The sequence below is a fragment of the Ochotona princeps genome, chromosome 2 (genome assembly GCF_030435755.1).
Source record: "Ochotona princeps isolate mOchPri1 chromosome 2, mOchPri1.hap1, whole genome shotgun sequence".
Classification (NCBI taxonomy): Eukaryota; Metazoa; Chordata; class Mammalia; order Lagomorpha; family Ochotonidae; genus Ochotona; species Ochotona princeps.
In genome coordinates, this window is record NC_080833.1 from 143,416,773 (window position 1) to 143,436,578 (window position 19,806).

A 19,806-nucleotide genomic window follows, 5' to 3' on the forward strand; every position below is an offset into this window, starting at 1 on the left:
ACCAGTTAATGGAAAATCTGTCTGTCCTTCTCTGTAAATCTGCCTTTCAAATAAAGAATTTTTTTAAAGGAAGGAAGTGGTGTTCTTCCGTTAGGCACCGATTCTGCTTGTTTCGGAAACTCAACTGGTATATCCTCCAATAGTCTGATCTTATATCTTCATAATAGAATACCTGTTTAATATCCAAACTTTGTAAAATCTCAATACAAAAAAAGGACTCATGCTTGTAAGAGAAAGTACTTAATGTTGATGCTGAAGCTCAGCACATCATTTGAAACAAGAAAACATGCAGGTAAAGCCCCCTTTGTGATTTGTAGGAAATGGATTCCTGTGTGTTTTGAAAAATACCTTCTATGTGCTCAAAACCATTATTTTAAAGCACCTTTTGGTGGCAACTGCACTTCTTGCCTAGGGATGAGGAAGTAATGCTTTAAATATATTCCTAATCCAACAGTCATTACTTACAAATAAGTGCTTTTATATGTTGCTTTGGCAACAGGAAGATTCAGGATTTTAAAATGCTGTCATTTTTATTTAAAGTAACAAAATAGTTTTCCAGTGATTGTTTTCATGAAAATCAGATGCTTTTGAAGAAATAACTGGCATTAAAAAAAACGTGTAGACAGTTACTCTGGAGAAACCTCAGACTACCTCTGCTCATTGTCTTTCTTTCTGGAAATCCTAGAACTCGGATTAAACAGGTTGGGATTCATTTTTAACCGTCCTGTCAGGAGTTCTGTTTGTCTCTTGACATGTTTTGCACCTCCATGCTCTACAATGTCTTTGGTCTCAGTTTACTAATGGTGGGAAATGCAGCCTCCTGGTGGTGGTGTAGGGCTCAGGAGCCCTGGAGGTAGTTGGAGAGGCTCAGCATCCCGCCCCCCCACCCCCGCCCCAGCTAGACTTCAACTCCAGGCTTTTGTCATTCTACAAGTAAGAACACAAAGGAGAGAGAGATGAACAGTAGGACAAAAGGACAGTCCTCACTCAGATAATGTGTGCAGGCAATCTCAAAAGGGACAATTTCCCCACCTGGCTGGGGTTACATTTTCCTTCTAGCATAAGGAGTGTAGCTATAGTATGTGTGGTGAGCTCCTTATGGTGGTTAAGGACACCTGGTACCTGATGCAAAGTGAGGCTTAGCTGCAGGATGCAGAGCATGTGTGCTGAGGCTTTGGCCATGTGGAAACAGCCTGGAGGAGATGGCAGTGCGGATGGCTAGGGTGTTGGCAGTATTCAGCTTCCTGTCCCTCACTGCCTGCCTGCTTTGCCCATGTCAAGTATGTCTAATAGACTAAATCTATTGACTTGGCAATACTTTGTGTAAAATTTCATTTCCAGAAGTTCTAGTAGATCATTTTCAAGTCCATGTCTTTTGCTTCTGCTTCTAAATCTGCTTGTATTTTATTGCTTTAAAGACAGTGTTGATCACATTTCCCATGGTTACTGTTTTTCAATGTGCAATTTGTGGATCTACTTCTACTGATTATGCTTTTTCTCACTCTTGATATCCTATTTCCTGGTGTACCTAATCTTTCATACAGATTATTTTGCAAGTTTGTATATAGCAATAAATATGGAGGTCTCAGAAAACTAACTTCTCTGGAGAGGATTTACCTCTTCCCTACCCACCTGCGACCCCCTCATTGATGCTCAGGACTTGAAATTAATTCCCTTAAACTATGATCCCAAGGACCCAGCACAGTGGCCTAGTGGCTAAATCCTTGCCTGGAAGTCACCAGGATCCCATATGGGTGCCACTGCGTGTCTGCTGCTCCACTGCCCATCCAGCTCCGTGCTTGCAGCCTGGGAAAGCACTATAGGATGGCCCAAAGCCTGGGGACACAGAAAAAGCTCCTAACTCCTGGCTTCGGATAAACTCCGCTCAGGCCATTGTCACTTTATCAGCAGATGGAGGATCTTCCTATTTTTCCTTCTCTGTATAGATCTGCCTTTACAAAGAAAAATCTTTAAAAATACATCTATATAATCTCGGGCTGGAAGGGTATATGAGGACTCTACTGTGTCTCATTTATTCTAACTGATGTCCAGTGGAAACTTTTGGGAGTGTGTCTGCTAGTAGCTTCTCAACTTCCAGCAGACACAGGGCTCTGATGTCTGACCCTCTCCTAAATGTCACTTCCAAATGTGTTCAGGTCACAGAGCCCACAAAAGCAGCTCTCAGGTTTTATCGCATGAGGTTCTTTTTTGTCCTGTCAGTTTTTGCCAGATACTGTTTTGCCAGCTTTTCAGTTGCTAAGAAAGATGCTTTAAATTTAGCTTTACTGCTTATCAGTGAGAGTGGATCCAAGCCTGACTTGACTAGAAATGAGATGTCACATCTCAATATCTTAAAGCAATAGAAAAAGTAATGGTGATTTTGAGTATCATAGTAATGTTGCTATGAAGTTAGAAAATCAGGTGGAAGTACTGTGTACCCTTGAATTTTCTTCCACTGAGATTCAGTTGAAGAAAAATCCATGGAGATGGCTTGCTTTGATGAATTTGAGATCATCTGCAAGAATAGGTAAAAAGTTCTGGCAAAGTGCAATTGAAATAGAAGTTTGGTGCAAAAGAAAAAGCCCTAAAATCCATGAACCCAGTGGTCTTCAAGTTTTTGAAAAAAATTACAAAAAACTGCAGAGATTTCAAGTGTTATTTTGCACTTGCACTAAATTTCCAATTTTTCCTATTGGTGTCTTGAAGTGCACTCACACAAACATTATTGTAGACTCTTCCCCTGCCAACCTATCAAAACTGTTGGAAAAAAATTAAGGTTTTTGGTTTAAAAGTACATTTACTTAGAATGTTCCTTTTTATCCTTAAATTGTCTGTTATTGCCATGAGAAAAAATTTGGCTGAGTCATAAACAGTACCTACTCGTGCAATAAAGGAACTGATCAAACTTTCAGAAATAGTTTGTACATAAGGAGACTGCTGATCTTTGGCTACATGGTAATAGAGCTATGGTGAGTCACTGGCTTAGAGAAGCCTTTGGACAAGGCCAGCAGTCATGTATCACAGCATGTAGCCGGATATGGGGGAGAGAGTTGGAGAAGGATTTATTAAGTAATTGTCCACTATTTGAGCAGCTTAGGTCCATAAAGAGTGACTCGTCCAGTCTGGGATGCCTAGATTTAAATTAGAGAAAAATAAAGAGGAGCATGTTGAGAAATGCCGGCTCTGTTATCCTCTTATTGTGTCACTTTGCTGGCAAGGACAAAAGGAACTATTCAGCTATTTTCCCATAACAATGTTAACATTGTATAAAGAATATATGTGGAAAAGAAATATTTGTGAACCTGTACTTTTCATACTGTCTATATGAGCACTTGATGCTGTTTGAGGATTTTTTTTAAAATTTTATTTTAAATTCATTAATTACATTGTATTATGTGACACAGTTTCATAGGTACTGGGATTCTCCCCACCCCTCCCCAAACCCTCCCACCATGGTGGATTCCTCCACCTTGTTGCATAACCACAGTTCAAGTTCAGTTGAGATTCCCCCATTGCAAGCATATACCAAACATAGAGTCCAGCATCTTATTGTCTAGTCAAGTTCAACGGCTTCTTAGGTATACCCTCTCTGGTCTGAAGACAGAGCCAGCAGAGTATCATCCCGATCAATTAAAAGCTCCAACATACCATCAGCAAAAATTTACATCATTATGGAATTAATTGACATAGTAATGAGTAACCAATATGGTAAAAGTAAATGCGATTTCTTATCCACCTTCTGTGACCACCTCATTGACATTTCAATTTTGGTTTATACACAACATATAACATTCATAACATAACTTGTTATACATAACATCATATCATCTTAAATTAAGGCAAACATGTGGTATTTAACCTTTTGGGATTGGCTCATTTCCCTTAGCATTATGGTTTCCAGTTTGGCCCATTTGGCCACAAAGAACTGCATTTTGTTTTTTTTAATAGCTGAGTAGTATTCCATGGAGTAGATGAACCGTAGCTTTCTTATCCAATCGTCTGCTGATGGGCATTTTGGCTGCTTCCATGTTTTTGCAATTACTGATTGTGCTGCTATGAACATAGGAGTGCATGTTGGTTTCTCATAAAACAAGTGTTCTGGATATATTCCTAGGAGTGCTATTGCCGGGTCATACGGTATTTTGTATTTGAGTTGTTTGAATGTTCTCCATACTGATTTCCATAGAGGCTGTACCAGCCTGCAGCCCCACCAGCAGTGGAGTAGGGTTCCCTTTTCCCCGCAACCTCGCCAACAAGTGTTGTTGGTGCTTTTATTCATGTGGGCCAGTCTTACTGGCGTTAGGTGGTACCTCATTGATGTTTTAATTTGGATTTCCCTTATTGCCAGGGAACTTGAGCATTTTTTCATATGTTTATTTGCCATTTGGGTTTGTTCTTTTGTGAAGTGTTTGCCCATTTCCCGTGCCCATTTCTTGAGTGGCTTGTTTGTTTTGACATTTTGGTTGTTTTGTAGCTCTTTGTATATTCTGGAGATCAGCCCTCTATCACCTAAGTCGTGTGCGAAGATCTTCTCCCATTCTGTGGGTTGCCTTTTTACTTTGTTGATTGTTTCTCTAGCTGTACAGAAGCTTCTTAGTTTGATGAGGTCCCACTTGTTTATTTTGGTCTTGATTTCTACTGCATTTGGAGTCTTTTTTAGGAAGTGAGGGCCTACCCCTAAGTGTTCCAGTGTGTTTCCAACATTTTCTTCCAAAAGTTTGAAGGTTTCTGGATGTAGGTTTAAATCTTTTATCCATTTGGATTTGATCTTAGTATATGGTGAGAGATGTGGGTCTATCTTTTTGTTTCTGCAGGCTATCAACCAGTTGTCCCAACAGCATTTATTGAACAGACCTTCCCATTTGCCTGGGTTGTCGTTTGTCTTTTTGTCAAAGATTATTTGGCTGTATTTGTGTGGGTTCCCATCTGGTGTTTCTATTCTGCTCCATTGATCTTCTTCTCTATTTTTTTGCCAGTACCAGGCTGTTTTGATAACCACTGCCCTATAGTATGTCCAGAGGTCTGGGACTGTGATTCCCCCTGCTAACTTCCTGTTCTTGAGAATGGTTCTAGCTATTCGTGGTTTTTTGTGTTTCCAGATGAACCTTTGAATCATTGTTTCCAGATCTGTGAAGAATGTTTTGGGCAATTTGATTGGGATTGCGTTGAATGTATATATTGCCTTTGGCAGTATAGACATTTTAATGATATTGATTTTACCTATCCAGGAGCATGGGATGTTACTCCATCTTTCTAGATCTTGTTCAATTTCTTTTTTAAGTAGTTTGTAGTTTTCCTCGAATAGGTCTCCAACATTTTTGGTTAGGTTAATTCCCAGATACTTCATGCTTTCCTTTGTTACTTTGAATGGTATCTTGCTGGTTAGATCTTTTTCCAACTTGGGGCTGTTAGCATACACTATGGCTGTTGATTTTTGTTCATTAATTTTGTACCCTGCCACTCTACCGAACTCTCGTATAAGTTCTAGTAGTCTCTGTGTTGAGCCTTTTGGCTCTTCCATATAAAGAATCCTGTCATCTGCATATAGTGAAAGCTTGACTTCTTCATTTCCCATTTGGATTCCTTTGATTTCTTTTTCTTGTCTTATGGCCTCAGCGAGTACCTCTAGAACTATGTTGAATAGCAGTGGAGAAAGCGGACATCCCTGTCTTGTTCCAGATCTCAGTGGGAAGGGTTCCAGTTTTTCTCCATTCAGTATGATGCTGGCATTGGGTTTTCCATATATTGCTTTGATTATGTTGTGGATTTTTCCATCTATGCCTACCTTGGTTAGGGTCTTTAGCAGGAAGTGGTGTTGGATTTTGTCGAAAGCTTTTTCTGCATCTATTGATACTATCATGTGATTCTTGTTTTTCAGTTTTTGGATGTGGTGTATCACATTTATGGATTTCCGAATGTTGAACCATCCCTGCCTTCCAGGGATGAATCCTACTTGATCTGAATGAATGATCTGTCTGATGTGTTTTTGAATTCTGTTGGCTAGGATTTTGTTGAGAATCTTAGCATCAATGTTCATCAAAGAGATAGGTCTGTAGTTTTCTTTCTCTGTAGGATCTCTGCCCGGTTTTGGGATTAAGGTAATGCCTGCTTCATAGAATGAGTTTGGAAGGGTTGCTTCCTTTTCTATTGTTTTGAAGAGTTTGTAGAGGATTGGGGTTAGTTCTGTTCGGAATGTTTTGTAGAATTCTGGAGTGAAGCCGTCTGGGCCTGGGCTTTTCTTTGTTGGGAGGTCTTTAATCACTGATTCAATCTCTGCTTCAGTTATGGGTTTGTTCAGGTTGATTGTTGCCTCTGGGCTAAGTTTTGGCAGGTTGTGTGAGTCTAAGAACTTTTCCATTTCTTGGTGATCTTCTGATTTGTTGGAGTACAGAGCTTTGTAGTAATTTCTGATTATGTTCTTAATGGTTGTAATGTCTGTTGTTATGTTGCCTTTTTCATCTTTGATGCTGTTAATTCTTGCTTTCTCTTGTTTTTTCTTTGTCAGACGGGCCAGCGGGGTGTCTATTTTGCTTATCTTTTCAAAAAACCAGCTTTTTGATTTGTTGATTTTGTGTATGGTTTTTTTTATTTCTATCTGGTTGATTTCCTCCCTTGTTTTGACGATTTCTTGTTTCCTGTTGTGTGTGGGGCTCATCTGCTGCTGCTTTTCCAATTCCTGGAGGTGTGTGGTTAGTTCCTGTATTTGGCGCCTCTCTTGGGCCTTGACATGAGCTCCAATTGCGATGAGTTTACCCCGTAGCACTGCTTTGGCAGTGTTCCACAAGTTTTGGAATGTTGTGTCAGAGTTCTCATTGGTTTCAATAAATTTTTTGATCTCATCTTTAATTTCTTCCCTGACCCATTGTTCGTTTAATAGCATATTGTTCAACCTCCAAGAGTTTCTGTATTTCCTTGGGCATTTTGAATTGCTGATTTCCAGTTTCATTCCGTGGTGGTCTGAGAGGGTACATGGTATGATTCCTATCTTTTTGAAGTTATTTAGATTTGCTTTGTGTCCTATCATGTGGTCGATCCTGGAGAAGGTGCCATGCACTGCTGAAAAAAATGTATAATCTGTGGTCTTAGGATAAAAAATTCTATAAATGTCTACCAAGTCCAGTTGTTCTAATGTTTGTACGAGCTCTGTTGTTTCTTTGTTGAGTTTTTGTTTTGTTGATCTGTCTATAGTTGTTAGCGGGGTGTTAAGATCTCCCACTATTATTGTGTGTGTATCTATGTCTCCCCTTAAGTCTGTAAGTAGTTGCTTCACGAAGCTAGGCGCATTGGAATTAGGTGCATATATGTTCACGATTGTAATTACATCTTGATGGATCAGTCCCTTCACCAATATATAATGTCCTTCTCTGTCCTTTTTGATGTCTGTCAGCTTGAAGTCTAGGTCATCTGAGATTAGAACAGCTACGCCAGCCTTTTTTTCTCGTCCATTGGCATGAAATGTCTTTTTCCATCCTTTCACTTTAAATTTCTTACAGGATTTTCTGGTTAGATGTGTCTCTTGTAGGCAACATATAGTTGGGTGCTGTTTGATGATCCATTCCGTTAATCTATGCCTTTTGATTGGTGAGTTTAAGCCATTTGTGTTTAGAGATAATATTGAGAGGAATTGGTTTTGGGCTGCCATGAGTGTAAGTGTGCAAGTGTGTATTTGCGACTATTAGAGTTTTTGATTGGTTGACTTTTCTTGTATGGATTTTAGTGGGGAGGTCTTCCCATTTGCCATCTTTGATTTTGGTTTGTATTTTTTCTTTCTGGGTTTAGCACCTTCCTGAGGAGATTTTCCAGAGCTGGTTTCGTGTTGATGTATTCTTCGAGTTTCTCTTTACTGTTGAAGTATTTGATTTCATTCTCAAATATAAATGAGAGCTTTGCTGGGTACATTATTCTTGGTTGGCAGTTGTTTTGTTTCAGAATTTGATAGGTTTTACCCCATTCTCTCCTTGCTTGGAGCGTTTCTTCTGATAGGTCGGCTGTGATCCTGATTTCCCTTCCCCTGAAAGTAATCTTATCCTTTTTTCTTACTTGTCTTAGAATGGTTTCCTTGTATTCACTTGAAGGTAGCTTGAGGACCACATGTCTGGGAGACGATTTGTTTGGGTCGTATCTACTGGGGGTTCTTTGTCCTTCCTGGATTTGTGCTGGATTTATATTTCCAGTATTCTGGAAGTTCTCCTGTATTATCTCATTGAGCACTCGTTGCAAGCCTGTCTCCTTTTCCACTCCTTCGGGAAGGCCTATTATTCTAATATTTGATTTTTTGAGGTTGTCTTTCATTTCCTGTATGGACCTATTGGCTTTCTCTAGATTTGTCTCCAACTGTTTGATGAGCTGCCGCCTTTCATTCTGATTGTCTTCCAATTCTGATATTCTGTCTTCTGCTGTGTTCATTCTGTTGGTTAGGCTTTCAATTTTGTTCTCTATATCGAGGATTCCCTTTTTGACTTGATTTATTTCTGCAATGATATGGTTTTCGAATGCCTTAGACTCTTCCCAGCGCTTTTCACTCTCTCTGACTAATTTCATCATTAGCTTCTTAAAGTCCTTATCTGATAGTTCCTCTATGTCTTCATCTTGCATCTCAGATATTGGGATTAGTTTTTGGTTGTATTGGGAGGGAGTGCTTGATCTTTCCTCTGGGTCATTGCTTTTTCTGATACTTCTCCTCATTGTGTTTTTGCTTCTTGTTGTTTTGAGGTTTTAGCGGTGATTCAGCTGAGCCGGCTCTGGTTTGGGGTCTCCGGCTGAGCCCAGCAGGGCTTACTGCCTGAGTCACCAGCTGCTTTCAGGGTCTGTAGATCACAGCCCCGAGTTGGGTCAGGAGGCTTTGTGGGCCAGCCCTAGTGCCAGGCCCCTTCCTCTGTGGCTCCCTCTCAAAGGCAGTGCCCTACAGATTCACTCTGTCGAGCCGAGACTCTCCTTCAGGGCTTGAGGTTAGCACAGCAAGGGCTCCTGCTGCTCGGAGCCTAAAATCCCCAACCCCGGCCTGTGCTGGGCTGGAAATCTCCACGGCCCCAGTGCCAAACTCGGAAGCGCTGCTCCACTGAGGGCTGCAACACCACAGGCAGGTCTTTCCGAGCAGGCTCCTGCTGGGAAAACCTGTCCGGCCAGTTCAGCTGAGCCCGCTCCGGTCTGGCCTCTCTAGCTGAGCCCAGCTGGGGACTCCGCCCTGAAGAAGTCACTTCCTCAGCTGCACTCTCTCAAGGATGGAAGCGGATCTCTGAGAGGCACAGAGCCCTTGAGGTGAGACGTGCCCCCACTAGTCTGCTCCTCTGCCCAGGACGTGAGGCCCTGTCGAGCGTTGCCCAGCCTCTGGGGCTCAGGGCGAGTCCAGCAACAGGATCCACTGACTCTCCCGCAGCCAGTCCACAGCTCGGAGCCGATATGGGGATCTCTGAGCCCCAGTCCCACAGCGCCGCTCCTGTTCCCTCTGCACTCTCCCAGAGCCGCTGAGCAGCGGGTAGGCAAGCCTCTGGGAAATCTCCCCTGCTTTTCCTCCACTTCTGCAGGGATAATGCACCCAGTGATCAGTCCAGTAGCCTCCTCTGGGGGCTCCTGCCTTCCAGGGGACTGGTGCCCCTGTCGGGGTGGGCGCCTATCCTTCCAGCCGCCTCTGTTTTCCCTGGGGCGGTTGAGCCTCTGCCGCCTTCCCCCTGCCTGGGATCGTGACTCACCAGGTTTCTCGCGGTGTGCTGTATTTTCTTTCCTACTTTTTGCGGCTGTTCCTTCACGCTGTGTAGATCTTCTTGCTTTAGTGAACTCCAGTGACCTTCTCGCTCTTCTCCCTACAGTTTCGCGCCTCCTGGCCTGTTTCTCTGCTGGATCAGCTCCCCTCCTTCCCTACTCCACCCTACACCAGCTCTCTGCAGTCGGCCATCTTTTTCCTTCCCACTGGCCCATTATCTCTTTCTGTATAGCTACAAACTACAAATGTTTTCTCTATTTCAGTTGTTAAAATAAATGTCTTATGTGCATGAAAAGTATGAAATTCTAATTTTGGTGTCCATCTATAAAATTATATTGCAGCGTAGTGATGTTTATTCATGTACATTGTCTACAGCTGCTTTCAGTTATAAAGGCAGAATTCTACAATTGTATGTAATCATACAAAGATCAAATAGCCCACAAAGCCTAAAACATTCAGTATTTGTAGAAAAAGCTGACATTTCAGATAAACTGTAGTGTCTTTCGCATTTGTCCACTTCTTCACATTTCAACATCCATTATCCTGGTCTCGATCTTAGTTCTATATTGCCAAAATTGTTGCAGAAACCTCACAACTGGTATTCACATTCCTGGTTTTCCTTACCTTATCTTCCTAAAATATGCACACTTAAATATTTAATGATGTCTCCGTATTTACAGAAGAACCTACATAGTTCAACGCAAAGCGCTTCTTGGGTCACTCTACACTTCAGGGAAGGCTCCACCTGCTTGCTCATTATAGTCTACACTTAGGGTAACCATCTGATTTTTCCAGAAGGGATAAGTAAGTGTGAAAGAGGCCTTTATAATCATTGAATTGAGAAAACCAGTGTAAAGCAATATTATTCTAGGCACATCGGGGTATATATATATATATATATATATATATATATATATAGCGCCATATTACCAATTTTTCATCTGGTTGCTACACATTCCTGATCTCTATATGTACTTTTACTTCTACTAGAATTTCTTTTCCTCTTTGTATAAATATCTACCTGAAACATTTTTCCAAATCCAGTTTATAAAGAGCCATGTCTGTGCAGCTGTACTCATAATCTCTTTCTCCCACTGCACACGCACACACACACACACAGATACACCTATAGTGTACAGCACTAGTTTCTTTGAGACATAATCCTTAGCAAACACCATATTCCTCGTGGATCTATATAGCACCATGCCATTTGCAGTATATATTTGATGAATCAATGAAGACTAGATTGTGGAGACTAGTATTTGAAGTATTCAATTTCTGAATCTTCCATTTTAATATGATTAAGTAGTAAGCAAAACTAGGTTTCTGAGGACTGAGGACACATCCTTGAGTGCCAGTATAGAAGTGTAGCAGGATGGATTAAAGTGCAGGTATAAACTTTGGGATCCAGCCTTCCTGAGACTGCATTATGATTCTGTCACTAATAGGCTGTATTACCTTCGGCTAGTTACTTTCTTCTCCTTACCTTCTTGCATCTGTAAAATGTGGGTGATCATAGTAGTTACTTGATGGAATGATGGCTGAATTATCAAGTATTCCAAGAACGCAGTGACTGCTCTATGAAAGTTCACTGCTGGGAGAATCAAGATGGCAGAATAGGGTAAGGACACATTTAAACAGATGGAGAAACATTTAATCAGGATGAAGCAGAGAGGACACATTCCAGGAAATAGAGAAGAGAACAACAGCAGAGGGATACCTGGAGACTGACAGACACAGGAAAGCAGCAGACACAACGGTGTGGTGTTGCAGTGATGGATACTCCAGCGGCATTCAGCTGACGGCAATCGGAACTCCACCAGCAACCAGGTGGGAAGGGACTTGCACTGGGAACTTGGGAGGTGAACCCAAAGAACTGGCCGTCCTGCTGGTCCATTTGATTTGACCAGGAGCAGAGACAGAGCAGCAGATCCCAGACGGGCAGTGCGAGAACAGGGTGGATTCACAGCCCAGTCAGCCCCATAGAGCCGAATTGGGCACCATTTTGCGTAAGGAGACAAAAGCAAGGGAAAGGACTGAGCATAAGTTGAGCTGGGAGTGAACTCGTTTCTTCTTCTTTTTTTTTTTTTTGCATTTTTTAATTTATTTTTGAAAATTACATTGTTGACAATCTTTACATAGTTAATTACGGTAAAAAGGTTCAGGAGCTATAGGGAGGTGGGTAAGACTATTATGTCCATATTGTTTCCTTCTTGTATCTGAGGTAAAGGGGGTTATTGAGGGAGAAGCCCCTCCCAGTTTCCCACCCACCCCAAGTCCCGGATGTGGGGCATGCTCTGAGATCCTTGCTCAAGTGGTTTTAATAGTTCATCAGTTATGAATCGCTGCCATTTTCACCACTCCAAGCACGAGGGGGTTGTTGAAGAATCCACTGATTGACATAGTCATAGAGTCTTCATTTGCCCAGAATTTCGCTGGCAACATAGAGCTGAGGTGGTTAATTGACTTGTTCTTTCTTCTGTCTTTTCTTGGCCAGGGTTCTGAGTCCAGCATTTCGATTGGGGAGAACCCCAAAGAAATTGTGAGGTATTTATAGACCAGATTCTGATATGTTCTAGCAAGCACAGGGCCCGGCACAGTACATCTCCTTGATCAGCTGGTGGTTGCAATTGCTGGGTTGGTTCTGTTTTCAGGCCCAACATAAACTGGGACCAATGGCTGTTGCAGTCCAGCCTGGTTCTGCCCAGCACATACTAGGCCCTCACATATACCAGTGGGAGCTGCAGCCTAGTCAGAGCGACCCACAATAACACCCAGCCACGCGGCTAGGGGAGGGGAGGAGGAGGGGCGCGGCGCAGCTTCAGACCCCAGCCTTGCCAGGAGGGGATTCTTCTCCCTGCACAGGTGGAGACCACCGCCGCACAGGGAGGGGAAGGGGGCGCGGCGTGGCTAGAGACCATGGGAGACAGGGCCACAGTCCTCACTCTGGACCCCGGGAGACAGGGCCCGGTCCTCTCTCCAGACCCCAGGAAGCAGGGCCCCGTTCTTCCCCCTGACACCTTGGACAGGCCCTGGTCCTCTCCAGAACTCTGAGACAGGGCCCTGGTCCTCTCTCTGGAAGTGGAGACAGGGCCACGTTCTCTCCTGGACCCAGGAGACTCCACCCCGGTCTTTTTCCCAGAACACGGTAGACAGGGTCCTTTCCTCTCTTGAAGCCCGGGCGCCTCGGGTGCGGGGGGTTTCCACCAGTGGCGGCGACCCTCGCTGTGGCTCCCGTGGGACTCCAGCAGCAGTGGCGAGGGGAGGGGGCACTGCACTCCTGGAGAGCCCAGCTGTGCTGCCAGGGGAATGGAAGGGGCAGCGGGCAGCTGGAGAGCCCAGGTGCAAGGGAAGCGGAGGGGGCGCAGCAGGGCAGGAGACCCTCCCCCGCGCCGAGCGGGGATCTCCAGGAGCAGCTGGGACCCTCGCCTCGGGTGCTGCGGTTCTCCAGCAGCAGCGGTGACCCTCGCCGCGGCTCCCCGAGGGTCTCCAGCAGCAGCGGCGGCGAGGGGAGGTGTGGGGGGCTGCGCGGCTAGAAAGCCCAGGCTGAAGGGAAAGGGAGGGGGCGCGGCACGCCTGCAGCCCCTAGCTGCGCCAGGAGGGGACAAAGTCAATTGTTTTTTGCAGCCCTAGCCAGAGAGAGCAGACCCCTTGAGGTGCGTCACTGCTAGAGGAGGCAATTCGGAACCAGCAAAGCTCCAAACTCAGACACTGCTTTCCCTGGGATTCGCCGGGGGTGGGGGGCCGCCAGCTAGGAGCTGGCGGGTGTGGGGAAAGCAAATGTGTCTCAGGCGCGCATCAGCCTGAGACCGTGAAGGATTATCCGCGGGATTATCCGCGTGGTCCACGCGGTCCAGCCAAGGGCACGGGCAAGCCTGCTTAGTTGGCTAGCTTTCAGAGCACCTCTCCAGAGGCAGCGAAGTTCTGCTCACCAACAGGGAAAAGAAAATCCGGAAGGCGGGGGAACAAAACTTGGTTCATTCTCAACATCGCACGTCCCTGGGACTCTATTGCCCCTTGGCTTTACTCAGAGTTTCTGCTTAAGGTCTCTCTCAGCTGGTCCAGGCGGCAGGGAAGGCACCGGTCTCCTCCTTGCGGGTGGGGGGAGGTTTCGCCCCACCCGCCTTGTCTTTCTTGTCTTTGCTGCCAGACTGTGCCGGGTTCTGCCGCCTCAGCCTTCCCGCGGCTTTTGTGTTGTCTTCCAAAGTTAGATTAACATTCCTGCCTTGAAATTTTTAAAAATATCGTTATTTTGGTAAATGTGCTACTTTACATCCATAAGTGGCTTTAAAATAACTCCAGAAAGTCACTTATAATTACCACTGAAAAAGCATGAAAATTAGCTTCTGATCTTGTGCAAACCTGGTTAGGTTTGTTGGCTCACCCCTTTCAGAGTGTGACTACAGGATACTCACCCTTCAAAAATCAAACTTTCCAAAAAAGATTTATTTATTTTTATTGGAAAGTCAGAGATACAGAGAGGAAGAGAGAGGAAGATGTTCTGTCCTATGATTCACTCCGCAAGTGACCACAACTGCTTTCCCAGTTCACAAATAGGGAGCTGGATGGGAGCGGGGCTGCTGGGATTAGAACCATATGGAATCCTGGCACGTTTAAGGCGAGGACTTGAGCCGCTAGGCTACCGTGTTGGGCCCCCAAAATGAAACCTTTTAATGTAAAGAAAACTCAATTTCTAAATGTGTCCTAAGAATCTACTAAAGATACAAAGCCTCTTCTGTGTATTGTTTGAGAACAGTAAGAGCATCTAATTCTGTGTTGCTATAAAATATCTGGTAAAAAAAGGAAGCTGATCAAAGTAAAAATGTAATTAATAATAGTTATTATATTTTACTGTCCCCTGAAGATTTGCATGTATTGCTACTGCAGAGTTCCAAAGAATACATAAAATACATTTTCCCCAAATCATGCCCCCAACCTCATCTGAAAATAATTGATGATAGAGCTGGTGACGTGGCCTCAAGGACTAAGCCACCATCGGCATCATCAACATCCCGTGCAGGTGCTGCTTTGGGTCCAAGCTGCTCTACTTTCAATCCCTCTTCCCACACTAGTACCTGGGAAAGACAGCCCAAGGATCACACTGAAAGTGTGAGGGGAAGCCTGTGTTGACTAAAGGAGACTCCAGTTGTGTCCTCTATAGCTTTGATGTGGATGCATGTACATGCCACTGCATGAAATCGCACAGCATCTAGTAACAGTGTCTGTTGATTTTTACTCAAGGGGTACTTCCAGTGGAAGCGTCATTTTTTAAAAAGAAAAATCATAAAGGAAAAAGAAGGAAGGAAGGAAGGAAAGAGAGATAGAGAGAGAGAAAACAAACTTTGAGGATGGGCATGATGGCCCAATTGGCTAATCCTCCAATTGTAAGCACCAGGACACTACTGATTCCTGTCCTGACTGTTCCAACTCCCTTCCAGCTCCCTGCTTGTGGCCTGGGAAAGCTTAGAGGATGGCCGCAGTCCTTGGGACCCTGAACCTACATGGGAGATGTGGAAGAAGCTCCTGGCTTCGAATCAGCTCAGCTCTGCCCTTCGGGGTCATTTTTGGAGTGAACAAACAAATGGAAGATCTTTCTGTCTCTCCTTCTCTCCGTAAATCTGCCTTTCCTATAAAAGTACATTTTTTAAAACTCAAACTGCAGTTTTATTTTTTTGCTACTGTATTCACGTGTCTTTTTTTTCAAACACCCCTTTTCTGCCACTCACGCAGAAGGGCATTTAAGCAAAGCAAAATGAAAATATCTCTATGGTCTCAGGAGCGTTGCTGTAATTTTAGGGGCAGGCCTGGTTCTTGGCAGGGAAAGAGTGTAGCTTGGATCCATTCCAATCAGGGCACAAAAATCAGCTCTAAGGGCTTTGACACGTAGAGAGAACGCTTCACCAGCTCTGGCTTCGTAATTCCGCCTAGGAGGGAAAGCTTTCACCGAGTTCCTGTTCCAGGGATCACCATTTTCTGCAGGTGCGCCTCTGAGCGCGCGCCCAGGTGTCCCAACTTGAGTGCGCTGGTTAGTCAGGCGCGCGTGTGTCTTGATTTCAATCAGAGTTGTTGTAGGTTTCAGCGGCCTGTCCATCAACTAGTATTTCTGGAGAAGCTCTAAATCCAGACACCTGCGACCCAGCGTCCTCCACCCGCCCGACTCGTGGGAGGTGGAATGGAGAATAGCGCAGGTGTGCGCACTCAGGTGAGTGGCGCGCCCAGGGCCAGGAGCCGGGGACCAGGGACCAGGGACCAGGGAAGGCCAGCGTCGGGCCAGGAGGAACACAATGCCCCAATGGAACCCGGAGTCCACTGAGCCCTGGTCTCTCGGCCACTAGCCTGGCGGGCTGAGGTTTAAGCTGGCGGGGAGGCTCTGAGCTCAGGGGATGGGGCAGCGGGTCTGGTCTGCGGCTTCAAGCTCCTTAGGTTTAGTCTGAGTGTTTGGGCGGCGGCGGAACGGTGATCTAGTTCCTGGCTACTACAGCGCTCCGGAAGGGGGGATTCAAGTTAGAAAGCGACCGGGCAGATTTTTTCAAGTCGCTCTTTCCGGGTCCAGACCCATGGTCCCAAACGCTGGGACTCCAGAAAACTTGTGCGACTAAGTGAAGACCTCCTAAGGCACCCATGGTGCGGTTCTGCCCGAGTTGCAACATTCGTTTAATTGGCGTTAATTAGAATACTCCGTTGGTGAAAAAGTCAGTCTGGATTTGGGTCTTTGACTTCATATCCCTTGTTTTCGCGTTCATAAATAGTGGTGATAGAATATGACAAAAGTACACCGTTGGGGAATTTTTTGGTCAAGTTCAAGAAGTAGCACCGTTACCTCTGTCTAGACTTCAAAGTGGACTTTAAAATACTGTGTGTCTCACACTTTCCAATTCCATTGTGAGGGTGAAGTGAGCAGGAAACATGGAGTTTTTTAATGTGGTGGTAAGGTGTTGCAAAACCAGGGCTTGTTTCCTGAAAAAAAAAAAATATAGAGCTCAGACAATTATCAAAGTTTCTGGACATTTCTCTTGTGGTTTGATTCTTGAAATTTTCAGTATGGGAGCCCTTCGGTGTTGTTTAAATTTGTACAGAAAACAGACTCCTGAGTAGAGACCCTTTGTTTAGTTTGTACTTTGCAACCTGACATTTGACAATGGTTGGTTCTAAACAGTTGTGCTTTATCGGCACGATGGAGTTTGGCTTTTTTTTTTTGTAAACTTGTTCAATTAGGATGCACTTTGCTGGTAATCTTCGTGCTGTATTTGTAAAGTTTTGTTTTGAAATGCTGTTTTACTCTGACCTGAAAGAAGTGGAATGTACAGTTAAAATTTTGTGTTGAGGGAAACAATAGAAGGCTTAAAAAAAAACTTTGAAGTGGGATTCTTTGAATGTTTAAGTCTTTTTTTTGCACAAGCTGCTTTCTTGGTAAAGACTGTTTCTTGTTCTTTTGTGTGTGAGTTCCAGCCCCTTCCCTGTTCCCCAGGGGCCATCAGCACAATGGTCCCTTCAGTTCTCAAGCCAGAAGCAGACAAATCTATTCTTTCCTGAATCTCCCCATCCAGTGTATCCACGCTTCTGGTCAGTTTTCACCGTCAGCCACCCTGAGCGCCCTAGGCTGCAGGATCCTGTGCCTTAGTGCTGTGCTGGATGTAAGCAGCCAGAAATGAACCAAGCTCAAGCAGTGCTTGCCCACATGATTGTGGCAGAGTCAGGGAGGCAGGTTCCCAGCCAAGAGGAATTAGGTGTCAGAATGGGAAAGCTTTGGAGATGCAAGGAGGCACTGGCTTCCTTTGCAACAGGTAGCCCTGGAAGATCTACCTGACAAGCTGAGATGGGGAGGAACCAGTCACAGGGAAAGGGGCAGGGAGACTGCAGCCTGGCCTTGGAACAGTTGTGCTGGGAAGGGCTTGGCTTATCCGAGGACTCAGCAGCAAGGGAAGGTTGACCTAGAAGTCAGCCAGAGATCAGACCACGCAGAGACCTGCAGATGACAGCCAAAGGTTTAGGTTGATTCTGAGAGGAGGGAGAGCCATGGTAGGGTTTTCAGCAGGCAGGACTGGGGCTGCCAGGTAGAGGATAGGAGTTGCAGGATAGGAGGTAGAGGATGAGAGTAGGAGGCCCCGCTGGGTGCTCTCCGGAGGTTTGACCTCAGCTCCAGGCATCCTTTAGAGGTGATAGTTAAGAATGTTACACAAGTGTATGTACTTAAAACAGGTCTTGGATAATGTTTAGTTAGAAAACAAATCAATCTCAAAATGGCCAATTTGTGAATTCATCAGCTTCCATTGTTTGTAATGGAATTTTAATTTTTTTCTACTAGGATCATTTGTGTGACTTTATGAGCATTTTAGGGTTATAAGATTGCCAGCATTGCTAAGAATTTTCACCTGTAGGATCACATGTTTCCAGTCAAGTGGGTCTCCAACTTTAGGGTGTGTCAGCATCACGGGACAGGCTCTCTGCTGCCTTTGAGTATTAACAAGCCGAGAAACTTCGATCACTTGCTACGTGATTGCCTCCTATTCAACATTGTTCCATGCTGACCTCTATTTCACATTGAATTATTACAGATAATATGAACTAGAGATACTATAGAATGTTCTGGGGTAAGGAGTAATTTGCACACTGTTGCCTTTCCAGCTTCAGTCACTCATTACCGATGCATTTGATGGTAATAGATTTCAGAAAATCAAAGAATACTTTGAACAGAAAGAGAGCCATTCCTCCCAAAAATACAGTCGTCTGCTCTTACAAAAGCTCAATAGCTCCATCAATAAGGCAAGTATGTTTTGCTTTCTGGTGTGCCCAAAGTACCTGCGTTGAACTGCCGACGTGAGTGGTGACGCAGTGTGGTCTCCTGCCTAGGAGCTGGATGAGCATGCCTTTGGGCATATCTCCCTGCTGCTCACCTGTGTTCGGCAGTTCTTCATGGATGGTCCTGAAGAAGATGAGCCTTTACTAATTCAGCAGGGACTGATCCCAAAGATAAGTGTCACCTTGTCACTGCTTGAAGCTCTGGGTAACCTGAAGGATTAGGGTAGGTTTAGTTGTGTTACATTATTCTGTCCCATGGAGACCAAATCAGAGAAGAAATCAGTATCCCCACTTTGCCACATCTGTATCCCCTCTTTGCCACATCTGTATCCCCTATTTGCTACATCTATATCCCCACTGTGCCACATCTGTATCCCCACTTTGCTACATCTGTATTCAACAAATATATGGTGGGGAGGGAGATGGAATGGTGACAAAAAACAGTTTTTGACGGGGAGAGCTGGAGTGGTGACCAAGGTATTTTATTTTTAAAAAAGATTTTTTTTTTTATTGCAAAGATTTACAGAGAGAAGGAAACACAGAAAGATCTTCCATCCAATGGTTCACTCCCCAAGTGGCCATAATGACCAGAGCTAAGCTGATCCGAAGCCAGAGCCAGGAACTTCTTCTGGGTCTCCCACGCAGGTGCAAGGTCCCAAGGCTTTGGGCTGTTCTGTACTGCTTTCCCAGGCCACAAGCAGGGAGCTAATGGGAAGTGGAGCAGTCAGGATACCACCCGGCACCCTTATGGGATCCTGGCGGTTGCAAGGCCAGGATGTAACCACTGAGCTATCACACTGTGCCGAACCGAGGTATTTTAAAGCATAGCTTCATGGGATAGTGGACAGTGCTTGCCACCTTCTGTAATGCCAAGCACGGGCACCAATTTGCTCGACTTCCAATCCAGCTACCTGCTAATGTGTTTGGGAAAAGCAGCAGAAGATGGCCCAAGTGCTTGGGCCACTGCACCCCATGTGGGAGACCAGGATGCAGTTCTAGCTTTGCCAGCGCAGCAGCTTTCTGTGGGTGGGAGGGGGGGAGAAAAGCAAGGAGAAGGAGCTATTTTCTCAGAGAGAGAGAGAGAGCTGTCCATGTGTGTGTGTATGTATGTGTGTGTCCCTGCTTCTGTTACTCTTTCAAATCTTTTTTTTTTTTTTTTTTTAAGAACTAACCTCCCTCAGTTGAGGTCACTTCTTGAGGGGAGGTCCTGGGGTAAGTTGGATCACATTAACATAAAAGAGCATGGAATTTTAATCATGAATTTAAGGATGGAGAAAATATAGTTTCAGAAGACAGATGATTCAATT